Below are 17,133 nucleotides of genomic sequence, written 5' to 3'. Positions count from 1 at the left end.
TTTTACTCTTTCAGGCAATGTATGTACCTCCAGAGACCATCTGTATTTATTGTTGTATCTGAACTGGACAATCTGCAGTGTTAACAACCAAGGCATTTACTATATTAAAACATTTATGTGCAATTTTATTATCTTATTTATTTTCAGTCCCTTAAATGACTCATGTCAGTGATGCCCATTCTCTTAACTCTTTTGGTTTGTATGAGATTTATTCTAGAAAGGTATATCCTCACATCTTCCCATCACTGGGTACTATTTCTTTCCTCTATGCAAATGATCTCAAAATTGTAAGGTCAAATCAGCAAAAGCTGCTGGACAACCTTCTCCCCCCTCTTTCTAGTCCCAGTTCCCTGCAGTTTCGGGGCCAGCTTGATGTGGCTGTGGCTGGTTCAAAGCTGTTCATGGCCATCTCTTACATGCTGCCCCTTCAGCCTCCTGCTGTCAGAACCTTCCCAGCTGTGTCCATACATCTCTCTTGAAGACATTAGTTGTTTTAGCTGAAAATCTGCACCATTTCATCTGTTATCCAGGAAGGAAGAGCCATGGTCCCCAGTGTCTAAACTACAGATGATTTCATGTTTTAAATGGCAGCTTAAGAAAGGAAGATTTCTGCATATTGAGACAGCAGAATCATTACTGTAAACCCTCACTGGTCTCTACTGGACACTACCACAAATTACATGCATTTCCTTCCATTATCTAAGGACACAAAACAGAAAAGTTGGTTTTGATATAAGGTTCTATGTTGGTTTTATAAATACTTATAAATGTTGTAATTTATTACCATGGGTTTCTGCAAAGTATTCTCTGTGCTTGTACTTTTGCTCATTGTAGCAAGTGAATACAGGTTGGAAAGGGCTGAAGACTTTTCAAGTTACTCTGCAGAAACATTAAACATAGCAAGTTGCTCTAACCTCTTCTCTCGAAACTGCTCACATTTTTATTAAAGCACTCGGAAAGTGCAAGCCAACTATTTAAAGACACTTTGAGAAGTGCTGCTATACAGCCTTTAAAAGCTACCTAAAATACTAGTTTTATTGGAATTTTCTTTGTTTAGGGATTCTATTTATGTCTTAGTTTGGAGGTAATTTATTTATATATATATCATGATACAATAGAGATGAGTAAATGAAAGAGACACAAAAGAAGAGGAATTATCTGTTACTGGAAAATAGCTGTAGGAAGAGTTGACATCTAGACAGTTCATATTCATATGTAGTATTAATACATCATCAAAATGATAAAAGTGTCACTGGTAGGCTTTACTACAGAAATTAAAAACCAGATAGATCAACTGAATCTCCCAGAAGGAGGTCAAAAGAGTAAGAAAAAATATATATTTGAAGGGAACAGTGAACATGGTAATTACTGAAAAACAAATGAAGACAGGAGTTTCCTACCTAGCTGCATAGCTAGAAAGAAATCTAGTAAGCAAGGTGAAATCATTCCCAGCTTGTTCACAGATCCTCTGTTTCTTCTCCATCATGCTCTCTCTAGTGCTCCTGCTCCAGCACTCTTTCCTGCATTCTGTGGCCCTCCAAGCCTACTCCAACTGTCCTGAACCCCTTTGCTCTACCTTCCTTCTCAATTTCCTTTCCTCAAGCACAAGATGGAGGTATGGAGTAGGTGAGAAATCTGTGGATTCCCCTGGGTTTTGCATCTGCTCTTAGAGGAGCCAGAATTTGGGATGCTTTCCTGTGGCTTCAGAGAGTCTAGAGCAGCTCTGAGTTGGTTTGTGGGAACTGAACTACAAACGAAAAACTGCAAGGTCACACAGACTGTGCGGGTATTGCAGTAAAGGAGTGGTAAGGATGGGGGACAGCACTCGTGTATGATGGTCTTTTAGGAGCAGCTTTGCAATGATGTGTGTTAATGTAAGCTCTGCCAAAATGATCTTGAAAGCCAAATGTATCCATGCCCTCAAAAAAGATGTTCCTTTTCTGTGAATCTAGAGCAGATCTAAAAGTCAGAACTGGAGAAATATTTTGTTTAAAGCAGAAAAACTTACTTGTAGCAAAAGGAAAAAAAGCGGGTACTATATAATATAGTATGGAAATTCTGCATTCTTTTTCAAGTGCTTTGAGATCAGTAAGCAGTAAGTGTTACATAACTGCTGTCTTGTATTCAACTATAAAATACAGCTTTTTGAACAAGCTGTCAGAGCTACTGTCATGTTACCAGTCATTGCATTATTTACATGAGAGGAGAGGGATAAAAAGGTAAAATCAAGTTCCCCTTAACAATAGTTGTTAAATGGAAAGGCAAGGTCTGATTCTGAAGCTTTTTGCTGTTGAGAATGAAGACTCAACATCAGGCAGTTGGAAATGGAAGGGCAGATGTGGGAAGGTTTGGGCAGCAGGGTCGCCTTTGTGAGCAGAGCCTCATGTCAGATCAGAGCAGCTCCAAGAGGGACTGCTGCTGCCAGAGCTGAGCCATGAGTGATACTGGTTGTGCCTCTGAGAGAACAGATTTAACAAGGGAGCAAGATCAGTGCAGAAGAAAGGCAGGAGATACTCCAGCATGGAGCAGAAGATCCTTGCAGCCCAGGAAGGGCCCATGGAGGAGCCCTGCAGCCAATGGGCACCTTGCAGAGTAGATGTTCACATGCAGCCATGGAAGAGCCTTTGGTGCAGCAATGGATGAGGCCTGAAGGCCGCAGCCCATGGATACCCCCATAGTAGCAGCTCCAGGCCGGAGCTGCAGCACACAACCACTGACCACAGCCCCAATGTGCTGTGCCTCTTGGGGGGAGGTGGTGGTAGAGGATGGTGGAGAAGGTGTAATTTGCTTTTAGCTCTCACTGCTCTAGTCTGTTAGCAATAGACAATAAATTACATTAATCTCTTCACACTGAGTCTGTTTTGTATCTGATGATGATTGATCTCTGTGTTTTTATCTTAATTCTTGAGCTCTTTTCCACTGTATTTTCCTCCTCTGTTTCTTTGAGGAGGAGGAGTGAGGGAGTGATGTGGTGGAGTTTACTTGGCCGTCAGTGTGATATCACCATAATGCTTCATCTATAAGATGGGAAAAGTGTTTCACCGAGAAGTATCAAATGCTGGCTTGGATTGCCCAGAAAGCCTGTGGAGACCCTATCCATGAAGGTATTCAGCAGCTGATTGGACAAGACCCTAAGCAACCTGTGCTAAATGGATCTGCTCTGAGTGGGAAGGTGGACTAGAGACCTCTAGAAGTGTTTTCCAACCTGAATTGTTCTGTGATCCTATGGTATGTTCACATATTAGTCTACAGTAAGTAGGACTGTGAAGGTAAATTAGATAGCACAGATAATTATACTGTAAATCCCTGAACCACAGGGAAGCAAGAAGGACAATATATTTTTCTAAGTCCCATCACATCTCCATTCAACACAATCCAGAAGATACTCATCAGGCAGGGCTGTATGAGGAACTGGAAGAGGTAAAATATAATGAGCCTGAAAAACTCGATGCCAAGTGACACTTGCGGGGAGGAGGTAAAAGTGGGTGGATAGGGATGAAGGTGTTTTTTGTTTGCTTTTAGCTCTCATTGCTCTACACTATTAGCAATAAGGAATAAATTACATTAATCTTTCTGTGCTGTATGTTTTTCCTTGACAGCAATTGGTGAGTGATCTCCCTGTCTTTATCTCAACCTGTAAGTTTTTAGTCCTGTCTTCTCTCCCTGTTTCATTGAGGATGGGGAGTAAGAGTGGTGTAGTGGAGCTTGACTAGCCATTAGTATGAATGCACCACAAGAAGTCTTAAGGTGTTTGAAGAAAAAAGTGAATGATGATCAACAAAGGCTTGTTTAAAAAATCAGGCTGTATCTAGCCAGAACAGAACAGAATAGAACAGTTCAGATGGAAAGGACCTTGAGAGATCAAGTTTAACTGCCTCACTAAAAGACAAAGCAAAAATAATGCATGTGTAATCTGTATGTGAATAGAATGAAAATCCAGTAATAAAAGTAGCATTCAAAATGGAAGAGTCAGACCTAGGAAGAACATTTAAATGTATAGAGGAGGAATCTTGTGTGGACTTATATCAAGTTATCAGTTTTATTCCTCTGCAACTGTAGGATTGGTTTTACAGGATTGAGGTTTCATCTAATCTGATAGTAAATCACCTGTGAGAGTGAACCTTATTTATTTATTTTGGAAGACTGTTCTGTAAGCTGATAGATCTAATTTCAAGGAGGTAAATGCCATTTAGACTTTGTTCTGCAGTTACTTCTAGTTATTTGGAATTATTTGCTTTTTTGCATTAATTTATGTAATTAAGTAATGAAACTCCTTATTTTATCCTTATGATTCAATAGAAACAGCATGAATTATATCATGCCAGCAGAAGTTGGATTCCGAGTGTTCATCAACTGATATTTCTGAAGTGTGATGGAAGTAGCGTGTAACACGTCAATCAGCTATAGATATTGAGTTGCTCAGCTGGGCTCAGAGGTGACTTTTTAATTTTTCAAATCTTTGCTTATTTCATGAATATGAGAAGCCTTTTCATATTAGAGTTAAGATAAAATGAAAGAACGGTGTGTCCCTACTTTTGTGCCAAATCCATTTCTGTTTCCTCTGACCATTTTGCACCTTGGAGGCACTGAAGTAAATACATGCTTACAGAGTTTCTTTGTAAGGAAAGGATATCAAGATATCAGAAATTAGAAGGAAAGACCTGGTTTGTGTAGTTCCATGATTTTGTTATGCAAGGTAAATATTGCTACCAAACTAATTTTGCTTTTTTTAAATTACTTTTCCTAATTCTCCAATGCTTTTTCACACCCACATCCTACCATCTACATTTTATTTTGTGCCACTATGAGAAGAATGGAGTTTATAAGCTATTTTTCTTTATTTAAATTATGCAATAAGACAGCAGTCGGTTAAAAAAAAAATCATGAAATCTTAAATATTTTTACTCTAGAAGTCTACACAATTCAGGCAGGCCTTTCTTTTCACAAAAATATTTTTATATATTGAATATAGCTATGTTGCAAGATATGATTTCTTCATAATTAATAGAATATTTCTAGCAGTATTTTACCCTGCATCATCTTATTTTTTTATTTTATCTTTTTATTCATTTTTCAGAGGGATCTGAAAGCTTTTAAACTGTCCTCTGTTGTAGCATCCTAACTTAAATGACATAATTACCATGTTATCCATGGTATAGATTGCTAATATCCAGCTGCCAGAGACGGCAGGTGTGCTGACTCATTCATCTGCTCAACTCAAGGGCTGTTAAATTACAGATCTCCACACTGGTAGTTCAACCTATCCCTAAGTGCATCATGTAGCTAACTTGTTAAATGCCACTGAAAACTTAATGATGTGAAAGTCTGGAATTTGGCTTCACAATTAATGGCTACAATGTTCAGCCATGCAGAAGGGTGTACCTCAGAATCCTCTTATCCATTACACATTACACAGATTTGCCTTTGCTCCCTGTTGAATATTTGTAGCTGAAATAGCCTGGGAAGCTTGTCAGCCAACTAAATATAGGTCACTCTAAAATAAGACTAGTCTTTTTATGAACTCTGTTGACTATATGAGTCAGATATCAAGGAGTTTGGGATATCTTTTGTTCTGGTACATGAAAAGCTTCATAACCAGTGTATCTCTATAGAACTCAAGGATATACCAAAAGAACTCTTAGTTTTAGAATATTATGGCAATATTCTATACCGTCAAAGCCAAATGACCAGCAACTAATAGATGATTTCCTCATGTTCTTTCTTTGTTTGCTTGTTCTTTTTCTTTCAGGATAAAAGAGTTCTCCTGTCAAGACAAGTTATTTTCTTCTGACAAAACTAAGATATGCATCAGCCGCTCTTGACGTATTGTAAGTCACAAGATGAAATTAGCACACAGGCAATTCTACAGCACTGGCTGATCAAGGAGCTGGAAGAACATGTCAGGGAATAGTATAAGCTTTACTATGCTTATTGACACAGTGCTAAAATTGCTCTTCTTTTGCCTCAACTACAATTTTTGTATAATGATAGCTAACCTAAATTAGCTGTTTCAAAAGCAGTGTGTTTTTGTCTATTAATGACACAGATTAAATATAAGGTGACAGCTATTATGTACTCGGGCAAGTAGAATACTTTAATAATACATTTGCCATTACCACACAGCACATGCACTCTCTCAGGTCTGCATGAGTGATCTGACTACACTAATAAATGTTTTGTTTTGACAAAACAAGTCTTGATTTTTAAATTATTGAATAATCTCTTGGCAAACTGACTTTTATAGTTAATATGTTCCCAGTATTCACATCCATTACTTTCTGGTGGCATGGAATGAAACCATGGAAGATGAGCCCAATTCTCTAATTTTCATGTATGTCAACATAAAATAGCTCCATGTTTGAGTCAAGACCTGCTGTAATGTAAAATAGGAACAAGTAAAGGAGGCCAGAAGTGTCCATCACAGTATGCATTTACTCTCTGATGTCTACTCAGTCACATAGAATTCTACTTTTCCATCTCGAGGTGAGATGATTAAATGCAACACAATCATTTGCTAATCAAAAACAAGCAAACAACAACAATTCATATTATTTTAATAATCACTTTTAGTACTTAGAGATGTAATAGAAAAAGTCTTTCCCTCCATAACAAAAATTAAATTTATACCCCTTGTTCTCTTTTCGATGCAGCAACCTCAGTGTATGGTGAGCAATATGTGCATAAAATGAAAATGTTACCAGAAAACTTTGATATATAACATTTGTTAAGAATTTTTTTTTTTTCCATACTGAGTATTTGACACTAGCTGCCTATGTATTTCAAATAAAATCTTTCCATAATATTGAGGAATAAAACTGGGAGAAAATGTATTTTGGACAGTATAAAATGCCAAAACCATTTTGTGCAGAATTCCTCCAGCCACTACAATGTTTGCAGCAATGGCGTATTTGACATTCTAGTCAATTTTTATAGCTAAGACATGTTTTTGTCTTCTTTTGAAAATAATCAAGAGACACTGGGTTTAGTAATAAAATTTCCAAAGGATCCATCCTTTAGCCTTATTATTTTTCACACTAAACAGACATTTCTGTTGCTACCCATGACATGTGTTTCTATATTTGGCTTTCATAAAATGTGCATGAGAGTTTCTGAGCAAATTGTTTAGATTTTTTAATGTAAAGCTACAAATTACACATTTCTCATTTTTTGTATATCTAATGTGATACACCAAGGTCTGATTTTCAGATAGAGGCAATGGCAACTGCAAATGAAGTCTTTTTGCATATGAGATGGGTTGTACAAGCCTATATGCTCTGAAAAATGAGCTTCCAATTGTTTTCAAATTGCCAGTTGAAAACAGTGAAAAAAAAGAATTTTCTAATTTTCTTCATACTTTGGTTCAGAATTATAAAACTGAGATTTTCATCACCTCTTACTACACTGAAGTTTCCCAAAAGTACTGTATTACAGCATGAATCTATCTGTACTACAATAAGAAGAAATAAAGCATAAGTGCTCACTAATTTGAGTGTAGTAACTATTCACTCTTGTACAGAGTGGTGACCTTTTGATAATAGACAGCTATATACTCACAGATAAAAATATTAAAAAGAAAATTCTGGCAGTCTTCATTTTGTTACTTCCCTGCTTTTGAATAGTAAGCTTTGTGATTCTAATCTTGTTCTTTTGATGTGGGGGTTGGGTTTTTTTGTTCTGCAGTTTCAGCTGTTAAAACAATAGACTCTACTTAGCATGAAGGCTCTGTTTTCATATGATGACATGCAGTAATTTTATGTCATCTTAGGACATGGTTTTATTAAGAGACAAAGAGAGAAAAAAGACTGCCTTTCTTTTTTATCCACATGGTCTGAATCATTTCCTCTGTGTTGTACTGATAAGTGGACAGTTCACTAGGGGAAAGTATTTGTCTTCACAGAACAACCCTCATTCTTTGCCCAGCCTGTACTGGTGCTTAGGATTGCCCCAGCTAAGGTGCAGGACCTTGCACGTGGCCTCACTGAATTTCATGAGGTTCACATAGGCCCACCTCTCAAGCCTGTCAAGGTCCATCTGGGTGGTATTTCTTCCCTCCAGTGTGTCAACTGTGTCACCCAGCTGGGTGTCATCTGCAAACTAAGAATGAACTCAATCCCACTCTCCATATCACCAACAAATATTTTAAACAGCATCAGTCTGTATACTGACTGACAAACACTACTTTCCACTGGTCTCTACCTGGACATCAAGACATTGACTACAACCCTTAGAGTGCAACCATCCAGACAATTCCTTATCCACTGAGTGGTCCACCCATCAAATCCATGTCTCTTTGATTTAGAGACAAAGATGTTGTGTGGGAGTGTCAAATGCTTTGCACAAGTCCAGGTAGGTGATGTCAGTTGCTTTTTCCTTATCCACTAGTGCTATAACTCTGTCATAGAAGGCCTCTTAGTTAGCCAGGCTCAATTTACCCTTAGTGAAGCCATGCTGGCTGTTACCATTCACCTCTCTGTTTTCCACGTGCACAGTTTCCAGGAGGATCTGCTCCATAATCTTGCTGGGCACAGAGGTGAAACTGACTGGCCTGTAGTTATTCAGTCCTTCCCTTATTCCATTTAAAACATTGAAGTTATGTTTCTCCCTTTCCAATCAGTCGGAACTTCAGTGGACTGCAATAACTTTTCAAATGTGATGGATAGTGGTTTAGCAACTTCATCTGCCAGTTCCCTCAAGACCTGCACATCTCATCTCACCAGATCCCATGGAGCTGTGTACCTTTAAATTCCTTAGATGGGCTCAAACTTGATTTTCTCCTACAGTGGGTGGTTCTGCTTTCTCCCAGTTCCTGCCTTTGCCTTCTGAGACTTGAGTGGTGTGGCTAGAGCACTTGCCAGTGAAGACTGAGGCAAAAAAGCCATTGAATACCTCAGCTTTCTCCAGATTCCTGATAACCAAGCTAACCAGGTCTGCGATTGCCTATTTAAGAGTGCTCAGACTTTCCCTACTTTCCCTAGTCTTTTTTTCATCACTGAAATACTTACAGCAGTCTTTCTTATTGCCCTTGATATCCCTGGCAGGACTTAATTCTATCAGGCCTTCAGCTTTCCTAACATGATCCGAAAATTTCTCTGGATTCCTCTCAAGCTACCAGTCCTTGCTTCCACAAAAAGGCTTGCTTTTTGTGTTTGAGCCTGTTCAGGATCTCCTTGTTCATCCATGAAAATCTAGCTGATATTTTTGCCTGCCTTTCTCTTGCAGTTTGTGTTTGTTTTTCTTGACTTTTTTTTTTTTTTTTTTTTTTTGGGGGGGGGGGGGGAGGAGGGAAGGGAAGGGGAGGGGAGGAGGTTGCTGGTTTTGTTGTTTGGTTGGTTAGTTTTTGTTTGTTTTGTTTTGTTTATGTGTTTGAGCTTATTATTCATCTTAGTCCAGGCACATGGACAAACTTGTTAGTGTGGAACCTACTGTTCATGCTCTGTTTTTAATAATATGTTTGTGCTATAATTTAAACTGTATAATGTGATCAGAAAAACAAACTCCAGTGCTTTCCTCTCCCAGGTGAGTGCTCAATGCACTGTGATTCAATTCCAACTGCTTTTCATTTATTCTTGTCCTGGTTTCAGCTGAGACAGTGTTAATAGCACACTGATGTTTTGATTGTTTCTAAGTGATGGGCAGGTGATGAGACATGGCATTCCCAGCAAGGCATCAGTCAGAGAGCGCCTGTACTATTAGATGGGCATTGGTCAACAAGTGGTGAGTAATTGCATTGTGGAGATATGTATATATATATATATAGTTACCATTGCATTTTCTTTCCTATTTCATATTCTGTCTCAGTAAATAGTTTTTATTTCAACCCATTAGATTTGTTTATTTCCAGTTCCCTCCCTCAGCCCACCTGAGATGGGGGTGTGCAAATGAATGGCTATGTGGTGCTCAGCTACCTGCTGGGTTAAACCTAAATGTTTTTGAAGTTCCAAGTGCTGTGAATTCTGAATTTATGAAATACAATTCATATCTCCCCCTGATTGGGTCAGAGCTGTGAGAGAAATGATGAGTTCTGTGTCCTCCAGTTTTAAATGAAAAGTGAATCTGCTGCTATTTGCATTGGAGATCTTGATCTCCTGCTACGGCATGTGAAGACTTTGAAAATCATCTGGTAGGTTAAGATATTACAAAAAGAAGGAGGATTTAGTTTGAAAATGAGCTAGTACTGAGGCATGCGGATGGAGCCATTCAGAACAGACATATGGCCTCACAGGACATTGAAGGAGAGCGCAGGCTCCTCTAGCGTTCTGCTAATATACGTATTTAAGACATATTTAAGATATTTTCTGAGCACTGACATTTAAATTCTCTCTCAATTTTCCTCTCTCTGTCTTTTTCATGTTTGTTGTACTCTATTCTGTGTCATGAATTTGCATTGTTAGAGGTGGGTGAACTTTCCCAGAGTTACCAGGTGTAGATCAAGTTAACTGGAGACAAAATGCCAGGTCTTCAACAAATTTTGCTGACTTTGTTGACTCTGGTAACCTAGGCAAGCAGGAGATTGGGCTGTGAATCTAGGAGCCAGGACCAGTTGCAGCATGTAAGCAAAACATGTTATCTTTGTATTAACTTAATTCTTGTTGGTTGGTCCATGTAATCATAGTCCCTGTAGTATAGCTACCGTACAACTGCATTTTGTCTGGCTGACAGTATAACTCTTGAGACTACCTACTTAATCAATTATTTATTACTTTACAATGGTCTTTATCAAACAGCACACGTTTTAACCCTAGCTGAGATACATTTTCAAGATATCCCAAGTTTATAAGAATTGCTTGCAACTCTGAACTGCTTGAACTCTTCTTTATTTTGCATGTAGTAGTCATGGTTTTTGGTCCCTTCTTTCAACACATAATGTAAAATGCTGCACAACTTAAAGACCGAATTTAGCAGAGTCCACTGTTGCTAACTGGAATTCTAATGTACGCACACATAAATCATTAACTGAATTTTATTCTAGATAGTGAGTACTTTCAATCTCAAATATTCAAGATTTACTGGTATCCTAGATACAAATGCAGTTTAATGATGTTAATCACAGTTCATGTTGAATCTTTCCATGTAAAACCCACACAAACAGGAAATAAAAATCCTATATTCACCAGACCCATTTCAGAGAGAAAACAGTAATATAATGGATGTCTGATAAATACATTTCAGAAAATTCAACCAGAGGTGTAATTTCTTCAAATTAATGCATTCTACATTGTTCCTTGTTGGGAGTGGGGATGAGGGGGGATGAGGGGGGAGGGGGGGGGTAGATTTTACACTCAAAGTCATTGTACTAAAATTCCAGGTCATTGAAAAAACATTGTTTTTAAATCTGTTGGTTTCAGTCCCACACATGAACCCCATCAGTCTTTTTTTTTTTTTTGGTAGGTATAATCAATTTTGAATGTGCGTTATGCTGAATAAATTGTATGATGTTTTATGCTTTATATGAATGGTAGATCCTACTTTGTTTTTTTTTTTTTTTTATCCTGTAGAGCGATATGTTAAGCCATCCTAAGGAGACGAGAAAAGACCAAGAGAAACACCAATGTCTGCAAAGTAAAATTTCTTTATTAAAATAACAGTGAGCCACAAATTTCTGGCAGTAATTGGAGATATTTGACAGTGGAGCCTGAGAGGGAGAGATTCGGGCATTTGGTAACAGGCCAGAGAAGAGAGCATTTTAAAAAAGAAGTGCTGAAGCAAGCTATTACTGAATGTCTGGGTTTCTGTTTGCCCAAATTCTCATTACTTATTAAGAGGTGAGAAGCTTGCAGAGAACTGAGAGAGGCTGCCCTTAAGAAGAGAGGAGCCTGAATTTATTTTTAAGACTAACCAGCTTAACAGCCTACTTTTAAATTTAAAAAGCAAAATTTTAGATGTTATTAAGCTTATCTCTGCCATACCTTTGACAAATTTGTCTGATGGTAATGCTCCAAAGAACATCAAATACAGAAGCTCACAAAAGTTGAAATGTACCTGGAGTTAATATTCTAACTCAGATTCAGATTGAATTTGTCTTCAACACCTAAATACCCAAAAGATAATTCACCCTCCTTCCTATGAGTGTATTGGTAATAAAAATCATATCATTACTACCCTGTAAACACCCCAAGAAACCTGTTATGGTCTTTTAAAAAGAATTTTAAAAAAATTGTGACTCACAGAAAATATCAACTTTACAGTCTTCTTACAAAATTGAAATTTAAACACACCTCAAGCCTGTTGACTTATCTATGTCTTTACAATATTGCACGTTCCACTAAAATTAATGAGATTAAATGTTGTGTGTATAGTTAAGAGCATGTATAAAGTCTTCGTTCTGTCAAAGACATGTTTATTTATTTATTTATTTATTAGACTACTCTGTCACTTTTTGGAAAGAGGAAGGTTTAAACAGGGAGTTGTGGGTTTTTTGTTGTTGTTTGTTTGTTTTTCTTTTGTACACAGGTTTAAAACAGATGTATCACAGAATGGTTTAGGTTGGAAGGAACCACTGCAAAACATCCAGCCCCTGCCCCAGCAGAATACCCAGGGCCATGTCCAGGTGGCTCTGGGAGATCCCCAAGGAGGAGGCCTCACAGTCTCTGGGGCAGCTGGGCAGCCAGTGCTCCATCACTGCACGGCACAGAAGGGCTCCTGGTGTTCAGAGGGAATGTTCCATTCTCCAGTTTGCGCCAGTTGCCTCTGATCCTGCCACTGGACACCACTGACAGGAGTCTGGCTCCATCCTTCATATACACCAATGAGATTTCGCCCCTGGAAAAAACAGACTAAATAGTTCCAACCCTCTCAGCCTCTCCTCCTAGAAGAGATTCTCCAGCTTCTTGAACATTTGGCAAAAATGGATCTGTTGGATCTGCTTCATTATATCCATGGGTCCCTTGTGCTGGGGGGCCCAGAAGTGTACATATTAGTCCAATTGTGTTCTCACCAGCGCTGAGCAGAGGTAAGGATCACCTACCTCCACCTGCTGACAGTGCTTTGCCTAATTCAGCCCAGGTTACTGTTGGCTTCCTTTATCACAGGGGCACACTGCTGACTCTTACTCAACTTGGTGCCTACCAAGAACCCCAGGTCTTTTACTGCAAAGCTGTTTTTGAACCGAGGGTGCCCCAGCACAGCTGTGATTTCACATAGATTTCTTCCTCCCCAGGTACAGGACTTTGCATTTCTCCTCATTGTCCTTCTTGAGGCTTCTGTCATCCCATCTCTCCAGCCTGTTGAGGTCTGTCTGGATGGCAATATGGCCCTCTGGTGAGTCAGCCACTCTCCCCAGTTTTGGGTCATCTGAAAATGTACTGAGGGTGCACTCTACCTTGTTGTCTAGGTCATTGATGGAAAACAATGGTAATGATCCTGTATAATACAGGATTGGATCCATTGTTGACCCTTGGGGAACAGCACTCATTACTGACCTTCAGCTTAACTTTGAACCTCGGAGCATCACTCTCTTGGCCTGGCAGTTCACCCAGCTTTTGAATTCACTTTGTCTGATTATCAAGTCCTTTCATCAACAGCTTCTCGGACAAACCTAAGCCTGGAAAGAATCTGGTAAAGACTGAGTCAAAGAAGGCGTTCAGTACCTTTTCATTGTTATCAGTAACCACATCTACCATTTCCTCCAGCAGAGGCACAATGCCTGGAAATACAAGGCAGCAATCACAGCTATACTGTGGCATGGTTGGTGCCCTGGCTGATCACACCTGGGACAGTCAGGAGAGGAGATGTTTTTCTCCTTTTTTTCTCTCACCTTTGTTAGAGCACAGCTTGGGACATGGCCAAGCAGTGAGTGCCTGCTGGTCACACTTCCTTTCCACAAGCTTCCAGCCATGCTGGTCTTCATCTTGCTTGTAGTGGGTGAGGATTCCTGCAAATAGCGCAGTTTCCCACTGGTGAATCAGTGCTCTGTTAGAACATCACAGTCTCTTTACTTTTTTTCCCTCCTGTACGTTGGTTTTCCTACAGTGTGTGATATGTATCTGTTCATATTTAACTCCTCTGCTTCTGCATGGGAGATCTGCTCGCAGATAGAAGGGATAAAGAACTGTTAATGCCAGAATCCTTTATACACTGCCATATGCTTTTTGGTTGGTTGGCTGGTGGATTTGTTTTTTGTTTGTTTGTTTTGGTTTGGTTTTTTGGCCATTGTTTTTGTTTGCTTTTCACCGAATCACAGAATCATAGGAACTAGAAGGGATCAACCCTTCTGCTAAAGCAGATTCCATACAGTAGCTGCACAGGAAAGGTGCCAGGGTTGTTTTGAATATCTCCAGAGAAGGAGACTCCACAACCTCTCTGGGCAGCTTGTTCCAGTGGTCTGTCACCATCATAGTAAAGAATTTTTTTCTCATGTTTTCTTCCTTTTTTCCTCAGTTGTTCCCATCTTGTAAAGCTCAGAGCAATTTGCTTTCACAAGTACAGGATGAGGTGACTCGCTGAAAAAAAATCAGAGGAACATTGAACTGAAATTACTTTCCTTTATGATAATATTTGAATTGATCCTAGTAGAACTATTGCAGAAAAGGGACAATTTTCCTCGCATAAATGCCAGAGTTACTTATAACATTTTCAGTCTGATAATATACTTAACTTTTTTTGAGGCTCTATTGAATGTGAAAATGTCTGCAAAGCAAGAGATCAGTAAAAACTGACCTTAATGTGTCTACAATGCACTGTAAAAAATAAAGTGATTTAAGTTACCGCTACTAGAGTTACAGCTATTAGTTTGGGCAATATGCTGGGAATTGCTTGCTTCTATTCTCAGGACAAGTAATTTAAAATATCTGAGGAAAGGTTAATGATCCCAGGTAAGGATTCAACAATGAAAATAAAGAAGAACAGGCAGCTCCTGCAAAAGACATTCTGGAGGCAGGAATGGGTAACAAAGAAGAAAAGAACTGCTTTGGTGGAATTTCTGTTGTCAGTAAAAAGCTGCATAGAAGACAAATTGGTCAGATGTACTGAGATGGTACCTCTTCTTGCCTAGAAATTCCTTCTTTCAAACAAATTTAATCTATTTTCCTTAATTAATTAATCAGAATTTATTTATTGTATTTAGAGGGAAATGCACAGTCCTTTCAGCTGCTGCTGGTATGAGTCAGTCACAATGTCTCTAGAGATTCCATTGCTGCATAATCCCACTGCAGCCCTCCTATGTAACCACTATGTAACCAAGATCTTTGCATAAGAGCTGCAGCAGAACAATTCTTTAACGTTTTTGTAAGGAAATATTTAAAGAAATGTGTGCTGACATCTGGGTAAGTTATACCCTCTCAGCCATCTGTATCAGGGAACTAATAAGTCATTTCCACTGTTAACAACTCATTTCACTCTTTTATATACTAAACTAAACTAAATCAAGCACAGGTCTTCAGTCTAAAATCTTTTGGTGTATAATTATGTACCAAAGGAAATGCCCAAAAAAGTGAGACTGGTTTTGAAAGTTGCAAACATGGATTTGCCAATATTTATGTTTTTAAATCCCTTAGTTACAAAAACTCCAGCTTTTAATGTAAGAATGTGCATATCTTTAGGAGGAGGGCAAATACAGAGGAAAAAAAAAAAAAAAAAAAAAGGCTTCTAAAAAGCAGCCAGTCCTGTGTTCAGAGGGACTTCAAAGCTTGATTTCCTGAGGTCTTGTGACCTTTACTCACCTAAGTCGGTGAAAATTCCAAACAAATCTTTCCTGCTTTTGTGTGAATTCAAACGTCTCTTTCCTGGTATCTTTGATGTCTAATAGCATAGTTGATGTGACTGCTCAGACTTCCATCAGCAAGCTGAAGTCTTTTGCTTCTACTCCTCTGTTTATCTCATGAAATGTGAACTCTGTGCCCCATACTACTCTTCACAGTGGCTGAACCTGGCTGAAATTACTCAACAGTTGCAGGAATTATTAGTTGGAGATCGACAGGCATTTACATAGTATGAACCAAAGCCACTGATAGTAGGTCTATTAAACAAAAAGCAAAACATTTAGTAACAAAGTACTAATGCACATATTCCTTGAGGGAGCTGTTGAAGGTACATGCAGGTCTTCGACAGTTGCTCTTTCTCCTCATTATGTGCCTGTTTTCCATTTTGAGTGTTCCTACCTTATTTTCTCTGTTAGTGCCAGTGTTGTCATTGTTATCAGTGAGGATATTGAGAAAATCTAACTCGTATAACCTGCTCTCTATCTTAGTTGTTGTCTCTAACATGAGGTACAAGTTGTGACTATAATGGTGCTGGTGCTTCAAGATTCTTTTTTTTTTTCTTTTTTTCCAGGAAAGAAGTGAGGCTATGGAGAAAGAGAGAGACAGAGGAAGAACTTTGGAAGGTCAAGTGTATTCTTGAGGACAGGAAAAAAATAATTACTGTACATTAAAAAATAATAATCTACTTTTTTTGCTGGAAAAACAAATCTTTTCAACTTTCGATTTGTCAAAAATTACCTGACTTCTAGAACATACAAATCATTAACTCAGTCTGTACCAATAAGTTGTAACAATTACAACATCTAAAGATTCAGAAAGACCATGCATAGTCTTCGTTTTTGTCAGAGTGGGTGTTTCTTTCAAACAACAGTCAGTTGTTCCATGTAATGTTCTACAAGACCATTCTTTCACTTTACTTTTAATTCTAACATATCTGCTTTTTATTTAGTATTCAGAGAGACTCCTTGTTCCCTACAACAGGCAACAATCCTATTGCTGTATTTCATGAGAAACTTGTTAAGAGCAGATAGCAAAGAAAGAGCTGATGGATTTGGAAATTCAGGGCTTTCTGAGAATTAGCAATAGAAGAGCTGCAGATGAAGCCCCTTGTGTAAGGGAAATCAGCTGGATAACTGATGGCTGAGAAAGAAATGAGAGGGGTGAAGAATGAATCAGAAAAGATAGGAAGTGGCTGAGTTGGTATTTTTAAATTGGTATTTGGAGGATGAAGTGTCCTTGGATTCAGCTTTAAATTAATACTTGAAAGATTGAGATCAAAGCCAAATATTGATCCAAAGCCAAACATCCATGTGTACCGTCTTTGTGAAAGCATAAAGGCTTTAAACAGTACTGCAACAAGCTTCCAAGAAATACTTAATAGAGAATGATAGATAGACTGGCTCAAGTCTGTTCTCACTTTTGCATAAGAGCAGAGAGA

General features: G+C 38.5%; 1 long non-coding RNA gene across 2 annotated transcripts; it reads left to right on the top strand.

The window, feature by feature from the left end:
* Positions 1–8,328: 8,328 nt before the first annotated feature.
* LOC149920244 (uncharacterized) lies at positions 8,329–16,438 on the top strand. 2 transcript variants are annotated; one of them, XR_016470721.1, is made up of 5 exons: positions 8,329–8,925; positions 9,627–9,714; positions 11,496–11,559; positions 13,157–13,257; positions 16,267–16,438. It is a non-coding gene; the product is annotated as an uncharacterized LOC149920244 (long non-coding RNA). The 2 variants fall into 2 exon arrangements; XR_016470716.1 differs by lacking the exon at positions 11,496–11,559.
* The last annotated feature ends 695 nt before the right edge of the window (positions 16,439–17,133 follow it).

The sequence above is a fragment of the Phasianus colchicus genome, chromosome 1, assembly GCF_987193195.1.
Source record: "Phasianus colchicus chromosome 1, bPhaCol1.hap1.1, whole genome shotgun sequence".
In the NCBI taxonomy this organism is placed as follows: domain Eukaryota; kingdom Metazoa; phylum Chordata; class Aves; order Galliformes; family Phasianidae; genus Phasianus; species Phasianus colchicus.
The sequence above is the reverse complement of the archived record's forward strand: the minus strand, read 5'-3'. Positions and strand labels throughout refer to the sequence as shown.